This window comes from Lissotriton vulgaris, chromosome 4_1 (genome assembly GCF_964263255.1).
Source record: "Lissotriton vulgaris chromosome 4_1, aLisVul1.2, whole genome shotgun sequence".
Classification (NCBI taxonomy): domain Eukaryota; kingdom Metazoa; phylum Chordata; class Amphibia; order Caudata; family Salamandridae; genus Lissotriton; species Lissotriton vulgaris.
This window is the reverse complement of record NC_141691.1, coordinates 1,748,892,216-1,748,919,201: the sequence shown is the minus strand read 5'-3', so window position 1 is coordinate 1,748,919,201 and position 26,986 is coordinate 1,748,892,216. Positions and strand designations below refer to the sequence as shown.

The 26,986-nt window shown below is 48.0% G+C and overlaps 1 protein-coding gene across 1 annotated transcript in view; it reads left to right on the top strand.

Annotated features, from left to right (window-relative positions):
• Positions 1-25,848, top strand: part of RGS22 (regulator of G protein signaling 22) — a 1,820,811-nt gene extending 1,794,963 nt beyond the window's left edge. The window contains exon 28 of the mRNA XM_086966055.1: positions 23,854-25,848. The gene's annotated coding sequence lies outside the window, so the exon portion shown is untranslated. The remainder of the gene's footprint in view (positions 1-23,853) is intronic.
• Positions 25,849-26,986: the final 1,138 nt, after the last annotated feature.

The following is a 26,986-nucleotide window of genomic DNA, read 5'->3' as shown; positions in this document are numbered from 1 at the left end:
AGGCCCGTACTTCCTTTTGTGTCTTGGGCTGTGGAAGATGTGCAATTAACTGAATTCGGTCAGGTGTCAGCTGTCTACCCCTCTTGGACAGCAAGTGTCCAAGGTATACCACTTGCTGGGCACAGAATTGCAGCTTCGAAGGGGACACTTTGTGCCCCTTATCCGCCAGGAAATATAAGACTGTCAGTGATGCACGTTCGCAGTCTCGTTCTGTTCGTGCTGTGATCAAAAGATCATCAACGTATTGGAGCAGTGCAGTGTCAGTAGGCATGTGGATACTGTCTAGTTGTCGTTTCAGTGCTTGACTGTAAATACTAGGGCTTTCTGTGAACCCTTGAGGAGCCCTTGCAAATTTGAAGTTCGGCCATTTAAACAGAATCCGAAAAGGTACTGGCTTTCCGGATGGATTGGGACACTAAAGAAGGCGTTCTTGAGATCAATTACAGTAAAGAACGCTGCTTCGGAATCAATTGCAGTCAATAGGGAAGAAATGTCTGGGACCACTGGGTACTGGGGTATTATGCATTTGTTCAATTCTCGGAGGTCAATCACCAGTCTATAGACCGGTGGTGCATTCGGGTCAGTCCGTTTAAGGATCGGAACGATAGGAGAATTACATACATTGGAGTCCGTTTCCACAACCACCCCTTGTGCAATGAGCTTGTCAACAATTTTCAGCAAGGCAACTACAGCCTCAGGTGGTAACTTGTATTGTCGGATTCGTGGTAGTACAACTCCTTGCTTGAGTGTGACACGGTATGGTGTAATGTGCATGTAACCTACATCAGTCGGACCTTGCGCCCATAAATGCTGTGGTACATTCTGAAGTCTGGGATCAAAATCTCTTAACACATAATGTCCTTTAAAATCACGTAAAAACAATCTCACTCCTTCCGGAGAACAACAAATCACTGCTCCTAGTTCTTTCAATGTTTTTATACCAAGCAAGTTTTCTGGACATGATTTTGTAAGCAGCAAATCTGTAGTGCGGGACAATGGACCAACTTCTAGTGAGACTGGTTTTGACACTTCATTAACAATAGGCTTTCCTGAAAATCCCAGGGAAATATTCTGTGAGCCTGAAAGGGGTGCCCCTGGAACCTCATCATGACTGATGGTAGTTCTGCTCGCCCCTGTATCAATCAGAAACTTTCTGTCTTTCCCTAAAACCTGACTATTTACATAGGGACCTTCTTGATCTACAGGAACCTCAATAAGGGGCAAGCCAACCTCCCTCTCTAGGCTGTTTCATGAATACTGTTGATAATCAGGGTAGTCTGACTGTGCATACTGGTACATTTGTTGCGTGACATGTTGTGTGGCAGCAATGGGTTGGGGCACAGCCACTGTCTGTTGTGCGTTCTGTGGAGTTTGCGCGTTTTGCGGGATGTGTTCCTGTCTGGGAGGACGCGGTCTTTCTTTCGTCTTGCCTGTAGCTATATTGTGTTTCAGGACAGCACATTCATTGATATAGTGACCTGGCTGCTTGCAGTAGTTGCAGTTCCCTTTGACAGGTGCCGCGCCCTTTCTCTGACCATCCATGGCTGGAACTGATTGTGCAACTAGCACTTTCATTTTCGTGTCTTTCATGCGTCTCTTTTCGTGTTCCTGTTCTTCTCTAATTCTGTTCTGGTGATACTGTAACATTTGTAACATTTGGGAAGGGCTATTAGCTTGCCAAGTACTCTCAACCTTCAGTACTCTATTTTTAATCTGTGGTGAGGAATTCTCGACTAATTTGGTCACAAAAAGATGTGGGTACGATTCACTACTTGTCTTCAGGCCACTATTAATAAGAAAACATTTTTCAAATCTAGAATAAAAATCACTGGTGTCTTCATCTTGTTTCTGTTTGCAGGCTGAAATAGCATCCCAATCTTCCTTTTTAGTAGTCAATCTCGGCAGAACCTGTATCAATAACTCTGGTAATTCTTTAGCCTTATCCCCGAGACCAGTACCCGGGGTTCGTGTATTATCTTCGTTTTCTAATTCCGTCCAGTTAATCTTTTTCTCTCCCACCTCCCACTCTTTCTCTTTGAGTTTTTCATAAATACCTGCTGGCAACAGTACTTTTAACATTTTATTGATATCAGCGTATGTATACTCCCCCATACGGAGCTTGTCTTTCAATTCACGGTGGAACCCTGCTGGGTCTTTATCGTGACAGGGCAGCAATTTTTTCATTTCCAATAATTGCATTTTCGTCAAGGGTGTGTAAACGTATACTCGTTGAAGCGTACCCGCGTCAGTTCTAACGGGATGAACCTCTCGTAGGGGATTCTGTCTGTCTATGTAAAAGGTCTTTCTTTCTCGGTGTGGGGTAGGAACAAAGTGTGGGGTCAGGAAAGTCATGTATTTACATCGTTGTTCTAGAATCACATTAATTAATGCGGTGCCTAGGCCTCTCCATCTTGCTAGGAGTAAATCGTCCAATAACTTATATAGGGGACCTGGATCAGAATGCTGGCTTTCGTACAGTATGATAAGATGTTGAACCATGTAAGTACCAGCTAAACGCTGTTCTTCTGGAGAAAGGCTCAAAAATGTTTGTGCTACTACATCATCCTTGTATATGTTAGAATTTCCAGCCCATTGAACTGCTGACCGGGCTAGTTCCTGTTCATGCATAGTACTAAGTTCGCTACTCCCTACTCGTCTTTTCAATGCTTGGTCAGTGGCTTGAAATATGTGTTCAAGAGAATATCGTTCTGGTATTGGGGAGAGAGAACGCTTATTGTAATCCAGGCGTATGGGTTTATCGAAGGGTCTTGCCCTACCTACGTAATTTATTTTACTGGCGTCCCCTGTTACTATTTCATCGTCCTCTGAAGCTTCATCATCCTCTTTCTCGGCCTGTTCTTTCTTGTGTAACTCAAGAATTTCTTTACGAATTTTTCTGTACATACTTTCCACTGACTTCTGCGTTTCATGTTTACCAGCAGCTATATTCTCACTCCAGTTTATCATGACTGTAGTTACTCCTTTATCTTCCTGGTCTCGTTCCCTGATCAAACAATTTATCAGAAACTGTAAGAGCATACGTTGTAGCTCCACCTTTCTATTTGCCATGGCCTCGTGAACACTTTCTGGTCCCTCCCCCGTTCCAACGAAGTGGTATATTTTATCTAAGTGATTTTTCATGTCCGGTAGGATACTCAAATAGTTTGCAACGCGTCTTAAACGTAATGAGTACCACCTGGTACTGGTTCATATATACAATCAGTAAGGTACTGTCTAAGGGTTGCGTATGTAGCTGCTTTTGGCGTGTGCTGTAATGCTAGATCTCGTAGTGATGATCGTTTTAACTAAGGCGGGGTGGAGGGGTCTCCTCCTCCCGCTCCTCCTAGACTTGAGTCGCCTTGACCTGAGTCGTCTTTTAGTGTCAGTGCTGCCGCTGCTACTGCGGATCGATCTTGTGTTACGGGTGGTGGCAATTTAAAAGGGTTGGTAGGCGGTGTCTCCACGTTGGTAGGGACAGCGCGACTTTGTGGAGGGACGGTGACGGGAGTAGTAGTAGGAGGATTAGTTGGAGTATTAGTTAAATTGACAGGAACGATAGGGTTGGGAGGAGGATTAGTAGATGGTACACGTACATTTACATACTCTGGAGCAGCGTCGTCTAAATAGGAGGAAAGAAAAATGTCCGCTGCGGTCTGTTTGTGACTACGGATTTTAGTCGGGACCAATGGTGGCGGCAAGTTACTTGGTACTTCCGGGGTCACTTTAGGTAGGCCCTCGGCGAGAAGGGGATACATGCCTTTAATAAGGGTATTTCTTTGTCGGTCTAATTGTTCTGCTCTAACTCGTTCACCTTCTTCTAGTAATTCCTTTTCTTGGGCTTTTTCTGAGGCTTCTCTACTTCTCTCTGCTTTCTTAATTTCTTTCTCTGTTCTTCTATGCGCTTCTTTACGCCACAATTCTATGGCATCTTTCTGGGATTGTCTGGCTTTCTTTTTCCACAGTGCTTCTTCTACTCTCATGATGCAATCAGCATCCCATGTCCCTGAGACAGGCCACCTATATTTCTCTTCCAGATCTTTAGTGTAGTCTACCCATAAATCTAAGTACAGTATGGCATCTAAGCCATGCTTGTGGTACATAAAATGTCCGGGAGTGTCCCTAGGCGGGACGGGAACTGCCTCTTCGAGTATCCCTTTCCTGGTTCCTATCTGACGTAATTTCGAAAACAGTGGCATGTTTGAACTGGTATGAACGAAAACACATTAAGCACAATAATGAATTGCAAACAATCATTTATACCACGACATTAAAACATTGCGAACAGATACTACCTGGTACATAGATTAACACAATTCTGAAAATCTCGAAATACAACACTAGAATACTGGATGCACTGCTAGAACAGTACAGTCATACCGGTCCCATAAAGAGACACGTCATACCGCATCCACCTAGATGGACACGTCTTTACCGGATCTGTGTACCCAGACCCGTCTTGACCGGGCTCGAATACTGAACCCGTCTATATGCGTTCCCAACAACGGTACTCACTGGGAAGCAAAACTGAAGGCCTCGGAAACTTGATACTGGACTGGACTGCTACGGCTTCTTGCTGCTACGCATGCGCCCTGGAACAGGTGGGCCTCTGGATACCTCGGACCTTGCTCTCTCGGCTTGGGCTCTGGTCGGGACAGTCCGCAGTCCTCACCGCCTCGTGTGGATGCCTGGTCGCAGTCTCCGTCTCCTCCGTGGGCCTGAGGGAGTTAGCAGGAAAACCCGCGGATGTGCACAGATGGGTCCGTCACGGCTGTAGAAGGGGTCAGGGGGCTGCGTTTACATCGCCGGCGTGTGGGGAAGGGGACTAGTCCCTGTTCGGGCGCCAGATTATGTGGTAAATAATATTACCGGGACTATTTTTCCATACATTAATAACAATAAGAATAGCTCATAAAAATGAGAGGCAGAGTCCGTGATATCTGAGTCATACAGGCTTTAATTAAGATGACTCGAGTCAACGAGAATCTGGTTCCATCATCACTAAGGTGTAGGAAGGGATATCTAACGTTTTATTAACATCACACATTATATATAGCAAAACCATACAATTGTAATGAATACAGTAGGCGTAACAAGTAAAAAGAGAGAGAGATAAGAACATATGGGCGTACACGTAGGTGTGCACTTGATGAGTCATAGAGGTGTCATAGGTGGGTGGATGCATAGAGAAAATCTGCAGGATCAGCAGAAACCTTTACCCTACATGTGCGCGCAACTGAACATGACGTGAGATTGACGTGTAACTGGGGAGAACTGGGGGTTGACTTTAGCACCAGTAGAGGAGTCTGGAGTCTGGGATGTCAGAACGACCTGCACCTTAGGCATATCTGATATCTTATGTTTGGAGGATGTATTGTCTGAAGTAAAGGTCTCTCGAGCAGAGGCCGTTCATCACTGAATGCTAGTGTGTGCATATATTTCTTCATGCAATGCACGGGGCCATTTGCATACTATGGCAACGGGTTCAGTAAATCACTTGCATGGAGACAGGAAGGCTAGGCCCTATGCTCTGCAGGCGGAAATATGTTTACCTATTTCACTAGACTGGAATGTGTTTTTGCGGAGGCTGAGCAGATAACTGTAGGCAAAATACCGTCTTGGCAGGCAGACCAGGCCGGGCACCTCTCGGCTGGGCAGGGAGTAGGGGATAGGTCAGGGATGCATACCAAAGCTGCAGTGTTCAGAGACAGAAGAGTCTCGGAGCCTGAATTCAGGGCCTGGCTCGGCTGGGCCACAAAAACGTGTGCATTGCGATATTAAAAAGTGCACCATGTAAATGCATTGGAAACGCAGGCCTTAGTGCGGAATTCATACTACATACATGGAAGGCCTAATAACTGACATGCTAACATTAGACGGAAATGCAGGGGCATTATTATGACAGGCACGGAAAAGGAATTACATGATGACAGGGACATACATGGGGCATAGGTACATGGATAGGGTGCGAGGGGGGGACACACTGACTACTAAAAATTCCTGTTTCCTCAATCAGCATAGGTCAGGAGCTTAATACCATATGGTGTGACAATCTTTTCAAGGGGGGACATGTACACATTAAAAAGCGTAGGGCGTCGACGAGAGCATCGACGACGACGACGACACCTTGATCGTCAACAGTTTCATTATCGACAACACCAATCTCGTCGACGTGTATACAACCATCGGCGACGGAACCGTCGACAATATTGTCATCTGAAAAAAGAATTACAATTTCAGTGACAAGAATAACGCCGGAGATGACATCTCCTAGGAGAGTGACCCCCTTGCCACCAGCTTTGCTCTTTGAGGAAGGGGAGTCGGATGAGGATGACCAGGACTCATATAGCTATGCCAATAGTCCCTCTCAACTTCTGGTCAAATGTCAAGAGACGGACTCTGAAGGGGGATATGACCAGGAGGATGGTGGACATCATCAGGCGGCCCAGTCACAACATTATTCTGGGCAGGATATGGTTACAGTACCATCTTCATTCCTACAGGACCTGCATAAGATGCTGCAGGACTACAAATCTAAGGCTACTAGGCCAATTCTGGTTCCGGCAGCGCCTGCAAAGACTGTCTTGGCTTCTGCCTCATCGGCTACTCCTGGATTACCTGCTCAGGTGTCCCCTCAGACATCCTTTCCGCAAGATCCTTCGAGGCCGGCAGATGCCCATGATGATTCCTCGGATGAGGATCAAAATTCGGATCATGACTCCGTACATACGACTGAATGGGATGAATACATCATTCTGGATCCTTCATCTCCAGTTCTGGATCCAGTAGATTCCCCGACAGCGGACATTGGAGGGTTCCATCAGCTGATGGAAAGAGCAACTGGCAGGTTCAAATTTCCTATGCCTGCGGTGGCCACGGATTGTTTCTTGTACAACTCCAAGGAACCCTACAGGAAGACAACAAGGTCCATACCTATAGTAGATCATCTGTGGAAGGAAGGCATGAAGGCTGTGAAGAACCCAGCGACGATGGTCCCTGTCCTACCGCGACTGGACAAGAAATACAGAGCACCTGACAATGGGCCGGCGGCCTTAACGGGCCATCCCAAACCAGACTCAGTTATTTCGCAAGCAGCGCAGAGGAAATCCCGCAACCCCTCTGCTCCCTTAACAACTCCTCCGGACAAAGAAGGGCGGAGATTGGATAATGCTAGGAAAAGATTCTCGTAGATGGCGAGTCTTCTGGTGCGAGCTGCCAATGCCCATGCGATACTGGGCAGATACGACCGCCAACTTTGGTGTCATGTTGCTCCATTCCTGGACCAGCTACCTCCAGAATCAACATCAGAGGCAAAAAAGATCTTGCAGGAGGGAGAGGTGACGTCAATGGAGATCATTGACTGTGCCATGGACATTGCAACAACAGTGTTCCGTTCCTTGGCTGGGGCTGCAGTCCTCCGTCGCCAGGGGGGCTAAAGGCTACCTGGTTTCGACCGGAGATTCAAAACAAAGTCCTGGATCTTCCCTTTGATGGGGAAGCACTATTTGGAAAGCTAATCGATGACACTCTTCAGGAGATCAAAAAGGACACGGAAACTGCCAGGTCCTTGGGTACCCGTCAATACCGCAAGTCTCCTTTTAAGGGTTCCAGAGGCAGAGATAATTACTACAGGGGATCCTATCAACAGCAGTGTTATTCATCCACTGGCTCAGGTTCCCAGCAGTACGGCCATCCTTATCAACAGAGACAAGGTCAATCTTCTAACTCAGGGTTCCCCAAACCAGTCCTGGAGGGCCGGATCCATGCCATATTTTTAAAATAACTACATGAATCTAAATGGGGATATACAAAAAATCTGGCATGGATCCAGGCCTCCAGGACCGGTTTGGAGAACCTGTTCTAACTACTCCAGGCCTTACAATAAGGGGAAACAGGCTGGCAGAGGACGGGATGCGTCCAAGCGCCAATAGCGGCCTCCTGGCTCTTCGTACTGGACCCTCCTCCAAGAAGTCATCAGTTGGAGGCAGGGTAACCAAATACCTTCAGAACTGGTCCAAAATAAAATCGGACCGTTGGGTGCTCAACATCATTCGGAAAGGACATACCTTGGAATTTATGCAAGTCCCTCCACCCAAGCCCCCGGCAGCCATTCCATCGAAACACCTGCGTCTCCTGTGGCTCGAAGTCCAACAGATGCTCCGGACGGGAGCGATAGTGCCGGTCCCTTCCAATCAAAAGGGACAAGGATTCTATTCCAGGTTCTTCCTGGTAAAGAAGACGCTGGAGAAATGGCGCCCCATTTTAGATCTCAGGGAGCTCAACACCTATCTCATCTCCCTGTCCTTCCGGATGGTCTCTCTCCAGGACATCTTGCGGCTCATCAGTCCGGGGGATTTCATGGCCATGCTCTATCTCGAGGACGCGTACTTCCATGTCCCGATTCACCCAGCACACCGAAGGTTTCTACTATTCACAGTAGCCAAGAGCCACTTTCAATTCAGGGTTTTACCCTTTGGTCTTCGCTCAGCCCCGAGAATTTTCACAAAGGTGCTGGCGCCTGTAGCAGCATTCCTACGAAGAAACCATTTTCAAGTCTTCCCCTACCTGGACGATTGGTTGCTGAAGGCCCCGTCCAGGGACGCAGCGCGGGACGCTGTTCGGGCCTGTACAAACTTGTTTCAAAATCTGGGACTCACTTTAAACAAGGAAAAGTCATCCCTAGTCCCGTCCAGAAAAGCGCGTTTCTTGGGAGCCATCCTGGATTCAAAGCTCTCGAACGCCTTTCCGACCCTGGAAAGGAGGGAGAAACTACAAACCTTGGCTCGGGACTTACAAGAAAGAAGGTGTCTTTCAGTACGCCGCTACAAATCTCTGCTGGGGGTAATTTCATCATGTATTCCCCTGATTCCTCACTGCAGACTGAGGATGCGTCCTCTACAGGAGGAACTAGACAACCAATGGAAACAGGTTCACGGATCGTTCGAGGACAAGGTGACCGTCACTCCGATGATGAGGGAAGCGGCCTTATGGTGGGCAGATCAAGACAACTTGTCCCAAGGTCTATCCTTCGTAAACGACCAGTCTCCTCAAGTAGTAACAACGGACGCGTCATTGGAGGGTTGGGGAGCACTGATGCAAGACCTACATGTCAGCGGTCATTGGTCTCCACAGGAGCAACGGCTCCACATCAACCTTTTGGAGCTAAGAGCAATAAGACTGGCTCTGCAAGCTTTTCTTCCCCGCTTAGGTGGTTCGCAAGTGCTTATCAGGATTGACAACACCACGGCCATGCACAACGTGAACAAGGAAGGAAAAACCAGATCTTGTCCGTTGTCGCAGGAAGCTCAACAGATCTGGGAATGGGCGATACTTCACTGAATATCGCTAAAGGTGGAACACTTGCCAGGAGTTCTAAACGAGAACGCCGACAGACTGAGCAGGTCATCCTCAGTCAGCCACGAGTGGGAATTGAACCAGCGAGTTCTGGAAGAGGTCTTCAGCCAGTGGGGCACACCGGAGGTGGATCTCTTTGCCACACCGCCCAACAAAAAATGCCGGTTTTACGCAAGCAGATTTCACCACCGAGAGTCACAGGGGAATGCGCTTTCGATAGCCTGGTCAAAGACATTTGTCTACGCCTTTCCCCCCATCCCTCTGATCCCACGGCTCATCAGAAAGATCAAAGTGGAGCCGTGCAGGATGATCTTGATAGCCCCTGCTTGGCCTAGACAGTTCTGGTACACGGAACTCCATCTGTTGTCGCAAGTTCCTCCTCTTCCTTTGAGGATTATACCAGATCTCCTCACAATGTCCGAAGTACAAGTTTGGCACCCAGAACCACAGTCATTACACCTGACAGCATGGCTCCTGAGCAGCAAGAGTTTATGAATCTCCCCATCTCAAGCGAAATTAAGGAGGTCCTCTCCCAGGCAAGGGCTCCTTCAACGAACAGGACTTACCGTTTTAAATGGAAAAGATTTTGTTTCTGGTGTAGGAGAGATAAGATTGAACCCTTTGCTTCCAAGCCTGATCAGCTCCTACCTTATCTGCTGTCCCTGGCTAAGTTGGGGCAAGCCCATTCGTCAATTAGGGTTCATTTGGCGGCCATTTCGAGATACAGAAGGTCTGGGTCTGGACATTCCTTGTGGTCTTCCAGGACTGTCAAACAATTTCTTACGGGCTTGTTCAAAGTCTATCCACCAGTGAGGCCTCCTCCTCCTACTTGGCATCTAAATCTAGTCCTTTCTCAGCCCATGAAAGGCCCATTCGAACCAATTCATTGTTCTGACATGAAGTTCCTTTCATGGAAATTGGCTCTCCTCCTCGCTCTCACATCGGCTAGACGTGTTGGAAAGTTGCAGGCCCTGGCTATCCAGGAGCCTTTCCTACAATTTATGTTTAAAGCATTTTATTGAGCATTCACAAAATGAAAAGAAAAACAAACAGTTGTCACCAAGGAGCAATGTGTCCTATACAATCATATAATAGCACACCAGCGCGTTAGGGTCCTGTAAAGAGTAGCGTACATCCAAATGTGATGGCTGGTGCGTATGCTGCAACAAGGCGCTCCAAAGTGAACAACCCCCCCAACTTCCCCTCCTCCCCGAACCCAACCATGGCCCCTCCCTCTTCCCCCGTCCAGTGCCTCAAACATCACCCGCCCCCAACCCCTAAACCGCTCCTCCTTCCCCAGTGCTCTCATGTCTAGGCACGTTGGCCATCCGAATCTGCTAATGTAGTCAACCTCAACAAGCGGAGATATCTGGGGCATGTAAGCTCTGTGAATTCCCCTACAAGCAATGAGTGAAACGGTTGCCACAGCTCATTAAACTGCTCCACCTCTCCCGCCACCATAGGCGACAATTTTTCCATTCCCAGGACATGCCATAATCTATGCAACCACCCTGTGATGGAGGGGAGTGTGGTGGTGTGCCAGTGAATAAGTATATTTTGTACAGCAGAACCCAATGCTATCGCAATTTGCCTCCCTCTACGGGACCTCAGAGGATACATCAGCCCATTGGGTAAGCCCAACAGGACATATGCTGGAAAGCTGGGCAATTCAATATCAAAATTGGAGTCGATCATGTCCAGGACCTCTTTCCAGTAAGGGGATAGCATTGGGCATTCCCATAAAACATGAGTGAGGTGCCCATTTGCCCGCATGCTCGCCAGCAAGTGGCGTCGATGTTGTGATTCATCTCATGCAATCTCTGAGGCATGTAATACCAGTATTTGGACACTTTTGTAAATGTTTCCGTAAGCCCAGTGTGATATGCGGAGTGTCGAGCCCTATAGGCAATGCTGTCCCATTCCTTACGGCTTAAGGATCTCCCCAGTTCTCTTTCCCAGCGTTCCCTACCAGGGTTATAGAGGTCAAAAGAGGAGGGCTGCAAGAATTTGTACAAGTCTGAAATAAGTTTCTTGTCTGAGGTGCGTGTTATAAGCCGTTTCTCGTATGGAAGGAGCTTCCTATCTGCCGACTCCCGTATCTGTGGCTGCAGCGCCCAATGGCGCACCTGCTTATAGCGCAACCGTTCCATCTCCGGCAACTGATATTCTTTCCTGAGCTCTGGGAACGGAATAATGCCATCTGGACCATTTAGATGAAAGAGTGCTCTGCATCCCGCAGCCCGCCAGCGTGCAAAAGCCCCCGGTTCCATGCCAGGGTGAAACTCTGGGTTATCGATCAGTGGTGTGAACGGTGAGGGGAAGGTGGTAAGTGCGTGAGTCGTGTTCGTGGCGTCCCACACCCTCATGGGAACCCGTGTGATGTAAGATGCATATAAATTGGGAGGGCGATGTGTCCTTCGCAAAAAGGGCACCTCCTGCAGGTCCGGCCCGCCACTGCCTGGTCTTGAAAAAGCCAGTGTTTGTCGGTCTCCCATTTGCTCCACTCTACTAGATACCTTAGCTGTGCCGCCTGAAAATATTTACGGAGGTCCGGTATCCCCAGTCCCCCCGCCTCAGGTGCCAAGGTAGCCATGGCCCTTTTAAGCCTAGGTTTACGGCCCTGCCATATGAAGCACGCAATGTCCGCCTGAATCTGCAGCAGCCATCCTTTCGGGGGCTGCAGCAGCAGGGCGCGAAACAGGTAAAGCGCCTGCGTCAAGATGGTCATTTTCACCGCAGCAATTCTGCCTAGCCATGACAATGTGCCCTTGCTCCAGCGGCCCAGTTCCTCCTTAATTTTCGAAACTAGAGCAGTATAGTTCGCAGTCACCATAGCGGGTAGCGTGGGTGCCAGTAGAATGCCCAGGTAGGGCACCAGGTCTTTCGACCAGTGCATGGGGAACCGCCTCTGCAAGTCAGTCCTGGTGGCCGTGGTGAGCGAGACGTCAAGGGCCGCCGATTTCCCCATGTTCATCTTGAAGCCTGCTATGGCAGCAAAGGCCTCCATCTCATCAGTGCATGCAGGGAGCGCCCTCCCTGGAGCCGCTAATGTCAGAATGATATCATCTGCGTACAGACTGATAGTGTGGGTGTACTCCCCCATCTTAATTCCCAGCGCATTCGGATTCTGGTGTATCCTCTGGGCCAGGGGTTCCATATAAAGTGCAAATAGAAGCGGGGATAATGGACACCCCTGCCTAGTGCCCCTTTCTATCGCAAACTGTTGGGAGCTGCAGCCATTAACCCGTACCACTGCTGATGGAAACTTGTAGCAGTTGAACACCAGAGTGCGAAATTTCTCGCCAATACCTACTTTCGCTAAAACTTTCTCTAAGTATGGCCAATGCACCCTGTCAAAGGCTTTCTCCGCATCAACTGCCAGCAACATCCTTTCCCCGGGTATCCTGGAGGCTTTCTCCAGTACATGGACCACTCTCTTGGTGTTATCCACCGTTTGCCTCCCCGGAACGAACCCGGCTTGGTCCGATTCCACTAGTCCCGGGAGGTGAAGCGCCAAACGGGCCGCCAGGATCCCAGAATACAACTTAAGGTCAATATTCAAGAGAGAGATCGGCCTGTAGGAGCCACATTGCGTCCGATCCTTCTCCGGTTTAGGGATAACCGAGACCGTTGCCCTATGCAAATCCGGAGGGATAGCTCCAGGAACGGAGAAGGATTTAAATAGGCGTGTGAGGATCGGGGCCAACGTAGGGCAGAAAGTTTTATAGAAGAGGGAAGTATAACCATCAGGACCCGGGGCCTTCCCATGTTTGAGCCTGGAGATGGCCGTAATTACTTCCTCTACCCGAATGTCCCTTTCGAGATATTCCGCCTGCTCCGGAGTGAGAGAGGGAAGGTCAACCGAGGCCAGGTAGCCCTCCTCTGCTTGTGATGACGGGGGTTCGCCTTTATAGAGGTCAGCGTAAAATCGGCGGAAGCCTTCAGCTATTTGGTCGTCTTCCGTTACTAACCCCCCCAGCGGGTGTCGATAGCTCCTTCACTAAGTGCCTCTGATGTGCTTCCCTGAGTTTGTGCGCCAGGAGCTTTCCGCATTTGTCCCCACCCGTATAATATGCATGCTTCAAGCGTAATGCAGCATATTCCGCCCTGTCCATATTTAAGGCTGCCAAAAGCTTCCTAGCAGCCTTACGCTGCTTCCAGATTCTGGGAGCCCCCGTCCTCTGGTGAACCTGTTCAAATTCTCGCACTTTGCCAGTTAGTTCCTCACGCTTCTGTTGACGCTCCCTATTCTCAGCGGAGGAGATGGCAATAAATTCCCCTCGGAGCACCGCTTTCAAAGCCGCCCATTGTGTTGCCAGGGTAGTGTCACCATTATCATTATGCTCCTGGTAATCCTGTATCGAGTCTTGAATATGCTTTACCACCGTCTGTTTGTGCAGCAAGGTATCCCTGAGGCGCCACACTCCACGCCTAGGCGACATCGGTGGCAATTGGAACGTCCCCGTAACAGGGGCGTGGTCCGATAGAGAGAGAACCCCTATCGCAGAAGCTGTGGCTAAGTCGCGGACCGGCTTCGAGACCAATAGATGGTCGAGACGTGCGTAGGTCTTGTGGGCGTGCGAATAATAAGAATAGTCCCGAGTGGTGGGGTGTAAGCTACGCCAAAGGTCATGGAGATCTGACTCCTCTAGTTGGCGTTTGCTCGTCTGCGAAATCTCCCCAGTCTGCGGGCGCCGCTGCACCGACCTATCCAGGGAAGAGTCGAAGACCATATTCAGGTCTCCCCCTATGATTACGTGCCTATCTGGTGTGGCGGTGACATCCACCACAACCGAGTGTAGGAATCGTTCTTGGTGTTCATTGGGGCTATACATCGATCCAATGGTGAAAATCAGTCCCCCGTATTTGACCCTATAAGCAAGGAGTCTACCCTTCTGCTCAGCAAATTTATGGAGGATCTCTCCTTTAAACGTTTTGGATACCAAAATTGCAACCCCAGCGGTCTTAGTAGTATTGCAGGAGAAGAATTGCGTGGGGAATTTATGGGAGCGCATCCTCTGGCAGTCTTTGGCTAGGAGGTGAGTCTCATGCAGGAGACAAATGTCTGCGTGGGTATTCTTCAATAAGGAAAGGACTGCCCTCCTCTTGACAGGGTTATTTAATCCCTTCACATTAAGGGTAACTACTGTGAAAGCTGTCATCTGTGTGGGTAAAACCAAGGTAGAAGCAGTGTGTCACGGCCTAAAAGAGGTGGGTGCGGTGTAGACAATGTATAGAAGCACAGCAAGGCTGTGATGACTGGTACAGTAGCACTGGACGGTCCCCGTGTCTCCCCCCAACTCCCCTCAAACGTCCCCCAAGCCGGCCACCCTTCCCCTCCCCCAAACTCCCTCCACACCCCAACAAACCCTCCATGCAAACAACCAAGCGCCCTCCTCCCTCACCCCTCAACAATCCCCTGAAGTCCAAACAAATGTCAGTCCCAGTCATGCCCTCCGGGCAAGCCTGTGGTGAGTTACCAATGTGGACGTCCAGCCACTTACACCCTCTCCCTCTTCCCCCCCACCCCCCGCCCTCCAAGACCCGAACCTGCTACTCCAGTAAGGCTGTGGTGTTCTCCCCCTGGAGCGTCATTATGCTGTAAGAGCCACATCACCGTTGGAGGCGTTGCTTCTGGCCGCCTCGGAGACCGCATCCGCCATGTTGGCTCTAATGGTGGGCGAGTCCGGCCTTCTAGGGTTGGCCGACTCTCGTCTCCTTGAGACCCTCTGCCAACCGTCTCTGGGGCCGCGCCTCCGGCTCGGCGTGGTCGTGTCTTCCTCCTCCCCCGTGATCCCCAGAACCTCACATGTTTCCTGAAGCGATATGAGTTGATGCATCGTGCCATTCCATCGAAAGATAAGGCGGAAGGGGTGACCCCAGGCATAGGGTGTTTCGTGCTCTCTCAGAAAGTCTGTGGCGATCTTGAATGATTTCCGTTTTTGAAGAGTGATGGCGGACAGATCCTGATACAGTCCCACAGAGTGGCCACGGAAAGTGAACGCGGATTGTTTCCGGGCCTAAGCCATGATGCGTTCCTTTAGTGGGAAATCTGGGAGGAAGGCCAAAATGTCCGGAGGGGGTGCCGATGCTCGTCGTGGCGGGCCCACTCTGTGCGCTCTATCAATTCTGACCGGGAATTCAGGTGGTTCACCCAGGATAGCTCGGAACAAGTCTCTCAGGTAGCCAGCCGTATCTGATCCTTCATCCGAGGATGGAATTCCCCGGACTCGTATATTGTTTCGTCGAGAGTGGTTCTCAAGGTCCTCATTGTGCATTTGCAGATCTAAGTGCTGTTCTCTGAGGCGCAACACCTCCTGTTGCAATAGGACTAACTCCTCATCAAGACGGTGGTTTGTGCCCTCCACCGTGGCCACTCGCTCCCCGATCTCTTTCACCTCTCTGCGCACCTCCCGAACCTCACCTGCCACTTCCTGTTTCAGTGTCTGAAAATCGTTTCTGAGGGTGCTGAACAGCGACTCAAGGAACGATCTGGTGACCGGCGGTTCCCCTCCAGTCGCACCCTGCGATCCTCCGGCAGGGCTTGCCGATAGCGGCCCAATATCTCCTCTTTGCTGGGATCTGCTGAGTATGTCGGGGAGAGTGCGTTCTACCCGCTTGGCGCCTCTGCCCGGCGCCATCTTGGACTGAGTGCGGCCAGTTCTCCCGTCCCTTCTACTCGACATGTCTCGATCCGCCGGTGGTGTCCTAGGTCAGATAAGGGACTGGTGGTTGTCACCGGCAACTGCTCCAAGCACTGTCTGGGGAGAGCGCCTCCGGGTTCGTCACGCTGGGCTCCAGACGTGGTTGCTATGACGGGATGCTCACTCCTCCCATAGGCCCCGCCGTTGTCCGTCTGTCGCGGGCTCCTCTCGGCACGGATGGTATCACCGGCGATCGTCTCCTCCTTCTGCCCCCGGCTGCGCCTGAAGGGAGAGGCGCTGTGGGTCCCTCCGGTACCGTGCAAGACCCCCCAGCCGCAGTCGCCAACAGAGGCCTCTCAGGGCGACTCCGCCATCTTCCACCTCCGTCTAGCTCCGTCGTGCGTCACGGAGCCAGTGGCCAAGAATCGCTCTGGAATTGACAATACAAGCTGCGGGCCCACCAAGGACGCCGGATTTTCTTTGGACCTAGGCGTCCACTGAGCTGGGGAGTCCCGTCACCGGAGGGGCCGGGGACGGAAGGCCCCGTGCGAGGCCCCGGGCCCACTCCCTTGCTGCTCCGATACTCTCCCGGTGGGCGGTCATACGAGTAGGCCGGGACCTGCGCGCCGCTCCCCGCTGCTCCCACGGGGCTGACTCGGTGGTCCCCTCAGGCACTGAGGACCCCTCGGGCATGGTGTTGCAGTATCTCCTCCGGCTGCGCACTCCAAGCGGCAATGGGTGCGGCGTGCGTCCGGCTGACGTGCTCTGGGGTCGACCTCCTCCTCTTCACGCTTCCCGGGCCGGACCTCCAACACCGTCCAACGGGCTATCCTGAGGCTGAACGGAGGCTAGAACTCGACCAGCGTCTTCTCTTCAGGTTCCTCCACTTCTCCTCGTGCCGTTAGGCTCCGGTGGGGGGAGAAATAGCTATATTTCAGGGCTCGGGCCTAGTCGGATCGGGGAGCTGCGAGAAGAAGCGTCCTCTCACTCCGCCATCTTGGCCACGCCCCCTTTCCTACAATTTAAAAGGAACACTGTAATCTTGAGAACTAACCCTAGGTTTATTCCCAAGGTACCCTCGGACTTCCACTTGAACAAGCCGATTATTCTGAAAGCGTTCTTTCCTCAACCGGTTACACCAGCGGAAAAGACACTTCATTCTTTGGATGTACAACGGTGCTTAAGATTCTACTTAGATCGCACTAAGGGATTTCGGAGGTCCTTTGGTGGTCCAAGCAAAGGCCTCCCGCTATCCAAAGAGGGGATATCAAGACAGATCACAAGTGCCATTCTGCATTGCCACACTGCGGCAGGGAAACCTCTGACTGGCAGGATTCGTGCACATTCCACAAGATCAGTGGCATCTTCAGCGGCCCTCTTTGCGGGGGTTCAGATTAAAGACATTTTCAGAGCTGCTACCTGGAGCAGCGTTCACACCTTTGCTAAGCATTACTGCTTGGAGTCCTTACAACTAGAGAACAGTGGGCCTGGCTGTCTTGAGGAACCTCTTCCAATAATTGGTGAGCTTTCCTTTCTATCCCACCTTCCGTTGTTACACATTTTGTATCTTTATGTCATGTTGGCTATTGCAATGTATTTATGAAACAAAATGTGTTTTTTTGTTGCTAACTGCTTGCTACTCTGATACAAAAGCATGGGAATCTATTAAAGTTCCAATACTGGGGCAAGAAAACAAGTTACTTACCTGTAACTTTGGTTCCCCAGTATTGGTAACTTTCATAGATTCCCATGCGCCCACCCACCTCCCCGAGGAAAGCTCAGCCTACAACAGATTTGGTGACTGATACACAACGGCTACGAAAATCTGAGGTTCCTTCAGGAGGGTTCTAAGGGGTGAGGCACTTCTGATTGGCTGATGCCTAAGTCTGGTCTCTTTTACAAAAAGAGGGTGATATGCTACAAAAGGGAATGAGGCCTAGGCCTTTTTCTTTCTCTTTTGTACCTACTGCTATGGTATTTTTGTTACCGAGACTCCCATTCCGACGACGGGGAATGATACAAAAGCATGGGAATCTATGAAAGTTACCAATACTGGGGAACCAAAGTTACAGGTAAGTAACTTGTTTCCTTCTGGGCAAATCACTTAAGCTCCCTGTGAACATAAACATGACTTTGTCCGTTTGTAATGTAACTGGTGCTATGTAAAGCATGCTCATACCTTCGGGTCGAGTTCGCGCTATATAAAATTTTTAAAAAATTAAGAAAGGATAGTAGTGGACCGCTTCTATCCCAATCGGGAAGTACAATTAAGTAATAATTGTGATGTGGAGTCCCGAGCAGGGCCCTGGTGCACTGCTCCTGCTGCACCAACGATAGCAACATCCCACCACGACTTTGTTTCATGCTTAGCCAAATAAATATTGCTATAAGCTGAGGTGGAGTGACGCACATCTAATCCTGTAATTATAGACTTTTGACCTCATAATAATGCCGTCTGTGACCAGACTGCAGCTGTGTCAGTGGCTGTGAGCAGCCTCCGCCCTTCGGCTCTCACGTGGCCGCTAAATCCTCAAGTTAGCGCATCACCTGTCATAGATTAACCTTAAGTACCAGGAACTTTACACAGACTGCAGGCGGATGTACTTCAGCATGGAACATTATATGTAGTAGTCATGCGCATAACTGTAATGAACGATAGCTTTATCTCACGCATGTAGTAATACAAAAATTACTTATGCATGTAAAATAAACAATGTGGTATGAAAATTACTTGTATTGGCACGAGGCAGAGTCCTCGGAAGAAAGAAAAACATCGCCTCTGGTAGTGATGAAGTTTAAGACAACATGGCGGCAGTATGCCTGGCTACCCAATCACTCTGGGGCCGCTTAGTTCACATAGCGCTGTGACAGGAGAGCTTCTGGACAGTGTATTGATGGCATGCGAGCCGGTGCTTAGAGAAGGCTTAGGAGGTTTGCATGCAAGCGGGCATTAAATCTCCAATACACACTCCCATAATGAATGGTTCGTCAACATGTGTAGGAGTTTTTCTTATTTACATATTTAAGACAATCATTTTCGCTTTCTCCCAGCATTTTCTCATAGTAGACTAAAAGGAGCTAAATTAGCAGAGTGTTCTCACTGGCCTGTGGCGACATTCTTTATCATTTATTTGGGGACAGTACTATCAGTGTCCCCAAATAAATTATAAAGGCGCCCGCAACGGTCTACCAGTGCCGGGCGGTTCCCAACACTAGTGACGTGCTGTAAATTATGTAATTGAACTGCAAGCACACCTGCTTGCAAAATGCTGCAGCACACGCATCACCTAGCTAGTGGTGGTGGTGCGGTGCGTGACGTCCCGTGTTTGTGGGTCCCAGGGCCATCAATCTTGTAGCGCGCGTAAGCGCTACCAATAACGGCCCTGGGCAAAAAATTTTGGGCAGCCCCCATGCCGCGCTGAAAAGGCAGCAGTGACACGCCTCACCTCTACGCACTCTCATCGTGAGTGGAGTCGAGTCTGGGGAGTGCTGGGCGATTTGCAGCAGTACAACACTTACGGTAGGAGCCCTGCCACCACTGTGGAGTCTACACACGACCGACGAGAGCCTGAGGGAAGAGCTAAAAACAGGAGGAAAGGATTAGGATTACAATGCTTCTAGTTAAATGTAAAATTCTCGGATGGTGGGTGGGGAGGGTATCTTGACTGCGTCTTAAGTGATTGTATTTGTTTCGCCCATATTGGTATCGTTGTTCATCCCACTGTATGTATCCTAAAGTGAACCTATTTGCTTCTTATTTTTGATTAGATTTGCAAAAGTCAATAAAGTTTTGTTTTAAAAAAAATAAGGAGAGGAAAGGATCTTTGGTGAGCGGTGAGCCTCCTCAGTTTGGTGTTTAGAACTGCCCGTGGACATTACCCCACAAGAGTTATTTTCACAGGGCCCCAATCCCAACTACCTCAGACCAAGGGCCTCCAGTTTCAGAAGCAGTGATATCTGAATACATTTTTGTTCTATATTAAAGGAAAGTAATAGAAATAAACCAAAGATTCTGTGGTTGAAATGCAGTTGGCCCATTACCATCAGAGATAAGGCCGGGAGTAAGATTTGATTGAGTAAAGTATACATCCTTTAGGTAGGCAAACAAATTCCAGAGTAAATACGTATCCCGCCTTCCCCCTCTTCGCTTCCTGCCACGGGTGGCAATCTGAGAGATAGCCCCGGGTGCCAGAAGCTCTAGCTACGCCACTGTGTGAGCGTGTGAGAGAGAATGACAGTGAGTGTAACTGAGTGTTACTGTATGTGAGACTGAGTCACAGTAAGACTAGGTAATTCAGAGTAAGTCCGACTTAGTAAGATAGAGTGGGCCAGAGTAGAATGAGTGTGAATGAGTGAGACCAAGTGAGACCGAGTGAAACAGTGCAAGAAAGTGTGAAAAACCTTCAAGAGAAAGCCCTTTAGAATTTGAGCCAAGGATTACACCCCACCACTTTTCAAGGTCACCAGCTGCCACTGTTTTTTTTCCTTTAAAAAGAGAAGAATTTTAATTGCTCATAAGAGTTTTAATCTAAACATAAAATTAGGATAAACAATTAACATCGTACGTGCCTGGTGCCTTGTGGGCCTGAGATCTCATACTAAATAATTTTAAGCTCCTACACACTAAGTGCGAAATGTCTGATGAATATTGAGGTCTGTGGTCCATGTTAGTCTGTGTGAGAAGGTCTGATACATCGTCATATCTACTTGGAAGTGTTCACGCACTGAATTAGAGTAACCTCAAAGAAGCCAGAGGCTAAGGTATGTGTTTTGAGAATTACAAAAGCTATGATTTCGCTTTTATGTGAGTTTTGCTATGCACTTTGGAATGTAGCTAGTACACCTCCTAATAAGTCCCAAGACTTGCCGAACACAGCTTCTCCACCCAAATCCTGTTTAGTAGAACAGTGCCTCTGGGGGCTTGTTTTTTGTGCCCTGTGATAGTGATTCAGTGTCTGTCACCAGCGTCTAGTGCTGGCAGCTCAGCCCACTGGAGAATGGTAACCATTCGGCTAAGTTTTGGGGCAGCGGCTGACAATGGTACCAGTCCATCCTCAGTATCATGTGGTGGTCAGTGGGCTAGAGTAGCAAAGTCGCAGTAGTGATTCTGCGATTTTCCAGTGGTAATGGCATCCACAAGTCCAGCAGCACCCACAACACTCACCAGAAGGTCCAGTGGACAGTTAAAACTGGACTCGACTTTCAATACAGACTGGAGGTTTAGACTATGAAATAGGTAGAAATGTGTGGAATAGAATAATGGTTGAAGCAGATCAGGAATCAAGCTGACCTTCTGCTGGTGACTGGGGACCCCAGGACAGGGGTCAAAGACAAGATTTTAACAGACATAGAAGGTTGGTACAGGAACCCATCTGACACAAGGATTTCAATTGCCCAGGCTTGGCCTTGTCACCGTCTGGCGTTGATGAGGCTTCTCTGGGGCACAGAGACTGTCATGCTCAATGTCTTCACTGGGCAGCTGGCTGCGGTAACCTTGTGGCTCTTAGACAGCCGCAGTCCGTCACGCTGTCCTCCACAGGCTTTTTCAGTTATCTGGCATGGCTCTTCGCTGTGGGTCAGTGAGTTCTCCTGGCAGCTGCTGTCCAGCTTCACACATATGCAAAAACCACAGTTGATGGACAGAATGCAGAACAATGTCATACATTCACCCCAGTACAGAGATCTGGGCCCAAATCCATCGTTTTTTTGCACTCCACACCACTCCAGTTCAGACATGGCCATATGCAAATCAGTCTGACCCTGTGCCTCATGGGAACAGTCCAGCCCGAACTGCCAAGCCATGCCTTCCCTGGACCGGAACCAAGCTTCTGAGGACCGGTTTCTGGCATTCCAGCTGTCTTCAGCCCGGCTTGCTTGAATCTAGTGGTGTGGAGTGCATGGGACTCACGTCTGAGCATACCCATCCCACTTGGGGTGACAAATGCAAAAACCACAGTTGATGGACAGAATGCAGAACAATGTCATACATTCACCCCAGTACAGAGATCTGGGCCCAAATCCATCGTTTTTTTGCCCTCCACACCACCCCAGTTCAGACATGGCCATATGCAAATCAGTCGAACCCTGTGCCTCATGGGAACAGTCCAGCCCGAACTGCCAAGCCATGCCTTCCCTGGACCGGAACCAAGCTTCCGAGGACCGGTTTCTGGCATTCCAGCCGTCTTCAGCCCGGCTTTCTTGAATCCAGTGGTGTGGAGTGCATGGGACTCACGTCTGAGCATAACCATCCCACTCGGGGTGACAAATGCAAAAACCACAGTTGATGGACAGAATGCAGAACAATGTCATACATTCACCCCAGTACAGAGATCTGGGCCCAAATCCATCGTTTTTTTTGCACTCCACACCACCCCAGTTCAGGCATGGCCATATGCAAATCAGTCTGACCCTGTGCCTTATGGGAACAGTCCAGCCCGAACTGCCAAGCCATGCCTTCCCTGGACCGGAACCAAGCTTCCGAGGACCGGTTTCTGGCATTCCAGCCGTCTTCAGCCCGGCTTGCTTGAATCCAGTGGTGTGGAGTGCATGGGACTCACGTCTGAGCATACCCATCCCACTCGGGGTGACAAATGCAAAAACCACAGTTGATGGACAGAATGCAGAACAATGTCATACATTCACCCCAGTACAGAGATCTGGGCCCAAATCCATTGTTTTTTTGCCCGTCTTCAGCCCGGCTTGCTTGAATCCAGTGGTGTGGAGTGCATGGGACTCACGTCTGAGCATACCCATCCCACTCGGGGTGACAAATGCAAAAACCACAGTTGATGGACAGAATGCAGAACCATGTCATACATTCACCCCATTACAGAGATCTGGGCCCAAATTTATCGTTTTTTTGCACTCCACTTTTTGGCGTGAGTCCCATGCTCTCCACACCACTGGATTCAAGCAAGCCGGGCTGAAGACGGCTGGAATGCCAGAAACCGGTCCTCGTAACCTTGTTTCCGGTCCAGGGAAGGCATGGCTTGGCAGTTCGGGCTGAGCTGTTCCCATGAGGCACAGGGTCAGACTGATTTGCATTTGGCCATGTCTGAACTGGGGTGGTGTGGAGTGCAAAAAAACTATGGATTTAGGCCCAGATCTCTGTACTGGGGTGAATGTATGACATTGTTCTGCATTCTGTCCATCAACTGTGGTTTTTGCAGCTTCACACATAGGCAGATCTTCACCACCCACAGCAACCCACCAGGACTTCAGATCAGAGTTTGATCACAGTTCATTTCTAAACACTCTAGCACACTTTAAGACTTCCTTTTATGCACATAGTTGGCTCATGGTCACACTTGAAGCTGTGCCTTTTTCAGGAGTTATGCTATGGTATATCTGTTTGCTAACCAGGATAAGCTACCTTAATTCGAATAATCTATGAACCCATATATTTAAAGTCTGTTTCATTATCTTTTGAGTGTGGTGTGGGGTGGAGTCGCGTTGCATATTTCAGTTAATTAAATAACATAATCCACTTTTTTCCACCTGAATATTTGAGTAGAGTTCAGAAAACCTAGTTGAGTTAGTTTCCCCTCCAGCAAGTTAGCACTCAAAGCCTCAGCAGTTATCGCAGGCTGCCACTTCCAGCAACTTCATAGTAGAAGTTCCTTACCCTCATGCAGCTCCTAAAACTGGAAGACGACTCTTTCACTTCTACTAAGTGCAATGAAAGTGATTTGAAGCAATTTAGTTGGCAAAAAAATGTGCTAAAAGCATTTAATTAATTGTTGGGTTTGTCCATTCATTCATAACAGAATCAGGATCGTTGAAGACTGTTGATTGTACTTTAATCTTTTTAACGTTGGAACCGATGTCATCTTTATTTCAATATCTTTTCCATTTTTAGGAGGCATTACCCCCTGACGAAAAACATAACACATCATGGAAGCACCCTGGTGGCCAGAAGCAAGCCTGCAATAGAATAAAGCATTTTTTTGTTTCCACTTAAAAATGTGTAGTCTGTGGATACAGTGCCATACAATATTAAAAGACAAACAACAACTGTCAAGGGTCGCCTACTTTGAGTTGGAAGGCTCGGCTTCTTCGATGACCATGCAAGAGACTTCATACATGGCATTATCACCTACTTATAGGATTGTAAAACTAATGTGGACATTGCTTTCTCTTCAAATCCTACTACAGTTAGCAGGGATTGGATCCGTACATTGGCCATTGTTTAACACAATGAAGCATTTATTCATGAGAGGGAAGTCTACATCATAACAAAAAAATAAAGATTGTTGTCCTTTTACTATGACATGCTCATAGCTCCAGTAGGGGCGTCCAGACAATGCCCACCTTTGGCTGTCAGTATTTTTGATGTTTACCTTTGTGCTATCATTGATTCATTTGTAAGTGTTTACAGTGTCCCAGTGTGCTCACGGGAAAGTTCTTTTACAGAAGGCACCTGACATATACTACACACAATCTCATAAGCACACTGAGAGGAAGCTGCCTTCTTCCCCAGTCTGTGGTTCCCGCTTGAGCAGTGACCAGAGTGCAGTGACTAAGCTTACAGCACATCTGTTCTGTCCTTTGGAGGCTTTTTCATGGCCAGAAAAACGTAAAACATATTGTAAAGTTCAATAAACTTGGAGTTCAATAGGCTACAGTGTGTTCGGTTTCAGTTGTGGCACTTGAGGAATATTGTTAAACATGCCTTCAGCCATTTTGTTTCTTCGAACATTTCCACAGCTCCCTCCTTCCATCACAGGGCTCCAGTTGGGTCTTTAGCTAATCAAATTGCTCTTCCATTGCTCTTTCATTGACTTGTATTCAGACTTTTTCTGGTGTCTGGCCTTATGTTTTACTTGATTTTGAAGAAGTATTTCACGTAGAAAATGTTTATTCTAGGAGAATATATATATACACATACACACACACACACACACACATACACATACAGACACCCCCTACTCCCCAGAAAATGGATTTACACTTCCAGACATTACATTTTATAACTTCCTCCTGCAAATTGTTTTCTAATGTCGTGGTAGTTAATGGATCTTTTGTTATTAGAGGATTCCATTTTTCATCAGCCAACTTTCAGGACACCATGTTCCCTACTTAGTAAATGTTATGATACATATCTTTTACAATCTTTACAATGTACTTTTCAAGGAGCAGTATCACAATTTAGACTTAAAACAATGCTATTATAAATGGAAAGTGGAGTTTAACAGCATTTGAAATTATTTAGAAGTCTTGCCTGGTGATTGACCCAGCTCAATACCAGTCTCTATCAATGCAGGTTAATGTACAATAGATATTGACATTGGTTAATTGTCTTCGACTTGGAAGGTTACCGCTTTTAGATGGGGGGCCTTAACAACCGCGAGTGATGCTCATAGATCATCGATCAAGATCTACATTGTTTTTTTCATATTCACTAAAACAAACTATGGTTGGTGCTCATAAAGGAATCAGGGTTACATTTCGTTTGTACAAAAATTATTCAAGTAATAATATTGAAGGTAAAAATAATTGCCACCAATTTAAAAATACATTTATGGTGTCTTGATGTCATTCTTTTATGGGTTTCGTGTGACAGCAGCATGACCACATAATTTATTTAACTTATGAACATTATTCAGAAATGTCTTTAGTAGTCATATATAGTAAGAAACACTGATCGCATAAATGGAATTGAACAATGAGTTTCAGTACTACTGGATATGTGATTATGCTCAACTGGGCAACCTACAAGTCATAATCAGTTTACACTATCTTTTTATCAATGAAGTGTGCTAAGGCATTGAAGCCTGGGGAAAAATACAGCCTTGTTTATTTTTGGAAATGTGCAATCACTATCTTGGCAATAAAAAGCAACATGTGCAAAGCAGCCATTTGATTGTATTTCTGTTCCTTGGAAAGCATAAAATGTAGCCTTAAGTTTTTGGATTTTAACAGATGGCATATTGTTGAAAGACGTCCATGTTTTATGGCAATGAATCTCACCCTATGTGGGGAACTCTCTATTTTGCATCTTAAGCTTAGTAATGAATTTTTTGAATACGGTAGTCCCTCTTAATCAAAAGATAACTTGCCAATTGATAAATGATTATAGAGATTGTTCTGTCATTTATACAAATGCAGGTTTCCAAAAGAAGGGAGGCGAAAGGACACTATTTACCACTCAAGATGGTGGAAGGTCCAGTAGCAGCTTAGTGTCCGTACTGAGTACTAGAGATGCAAGCAAAAAGAGGGGGTGCTGCACTGTTCCTGGAGAGAGGTGAGGAAGTAGGGAAAGTTTTAGGGAGAGATTTACCTGGCGTGACCAAGGGTGTTACAATGATACCCTGGGGCATCCATTATGTTGGATGTAATTGCCTCACACACCCCGAAGAGTGTCATGCTTCATCATCGGCGGTTGCTCCTCGTCGGGGAGGCTCTTTTTGCTTGCATTTATACAAATGCCACAGTTTTTCCCTAGTATACTGCTTTGTGTTTTCTTATAATCCACCAATATTAGCCCCCTTCCCATCGATTTTCATTTTCTTTGTTTCTCTGGTTGCAATGCTTGAGTATTGATGTTTACATTATATACATGGTTACTGCAAACATTTTTTGGTTATCTTCCAGAAACTTTTACTTGAATAATAAATGGCAAAACAAAAGCCATCAACACTGCCAGTGTCAGGATAACGCCTCAGAAGTGGCTGTCTCCTCTATTTATCATAAGTATATCACCTGGTATGCAAGGAAGCATGATGGCTGGAAATTTTGAGGGTGACTAGGGATAAAGGATGTCTTGAAAAGTTAAGTTCAATACATTGAATAAGGTACAAAGCCTTAGAATCCATATTTTTTTACCTTTCACTTCTCCATTTCTTAGGAGCAGCAACTATTTTGTGGCCCTGCTAGAGGCATGTTGAAAACATGCTTTTGGGGTAAGAGCAGTTGACGACAAGCTAGGAGAACTCTAGATTTCATCCATCCTAAGATCTTAAAACTCCCCAAATGTTGATTAGGTAATCGCT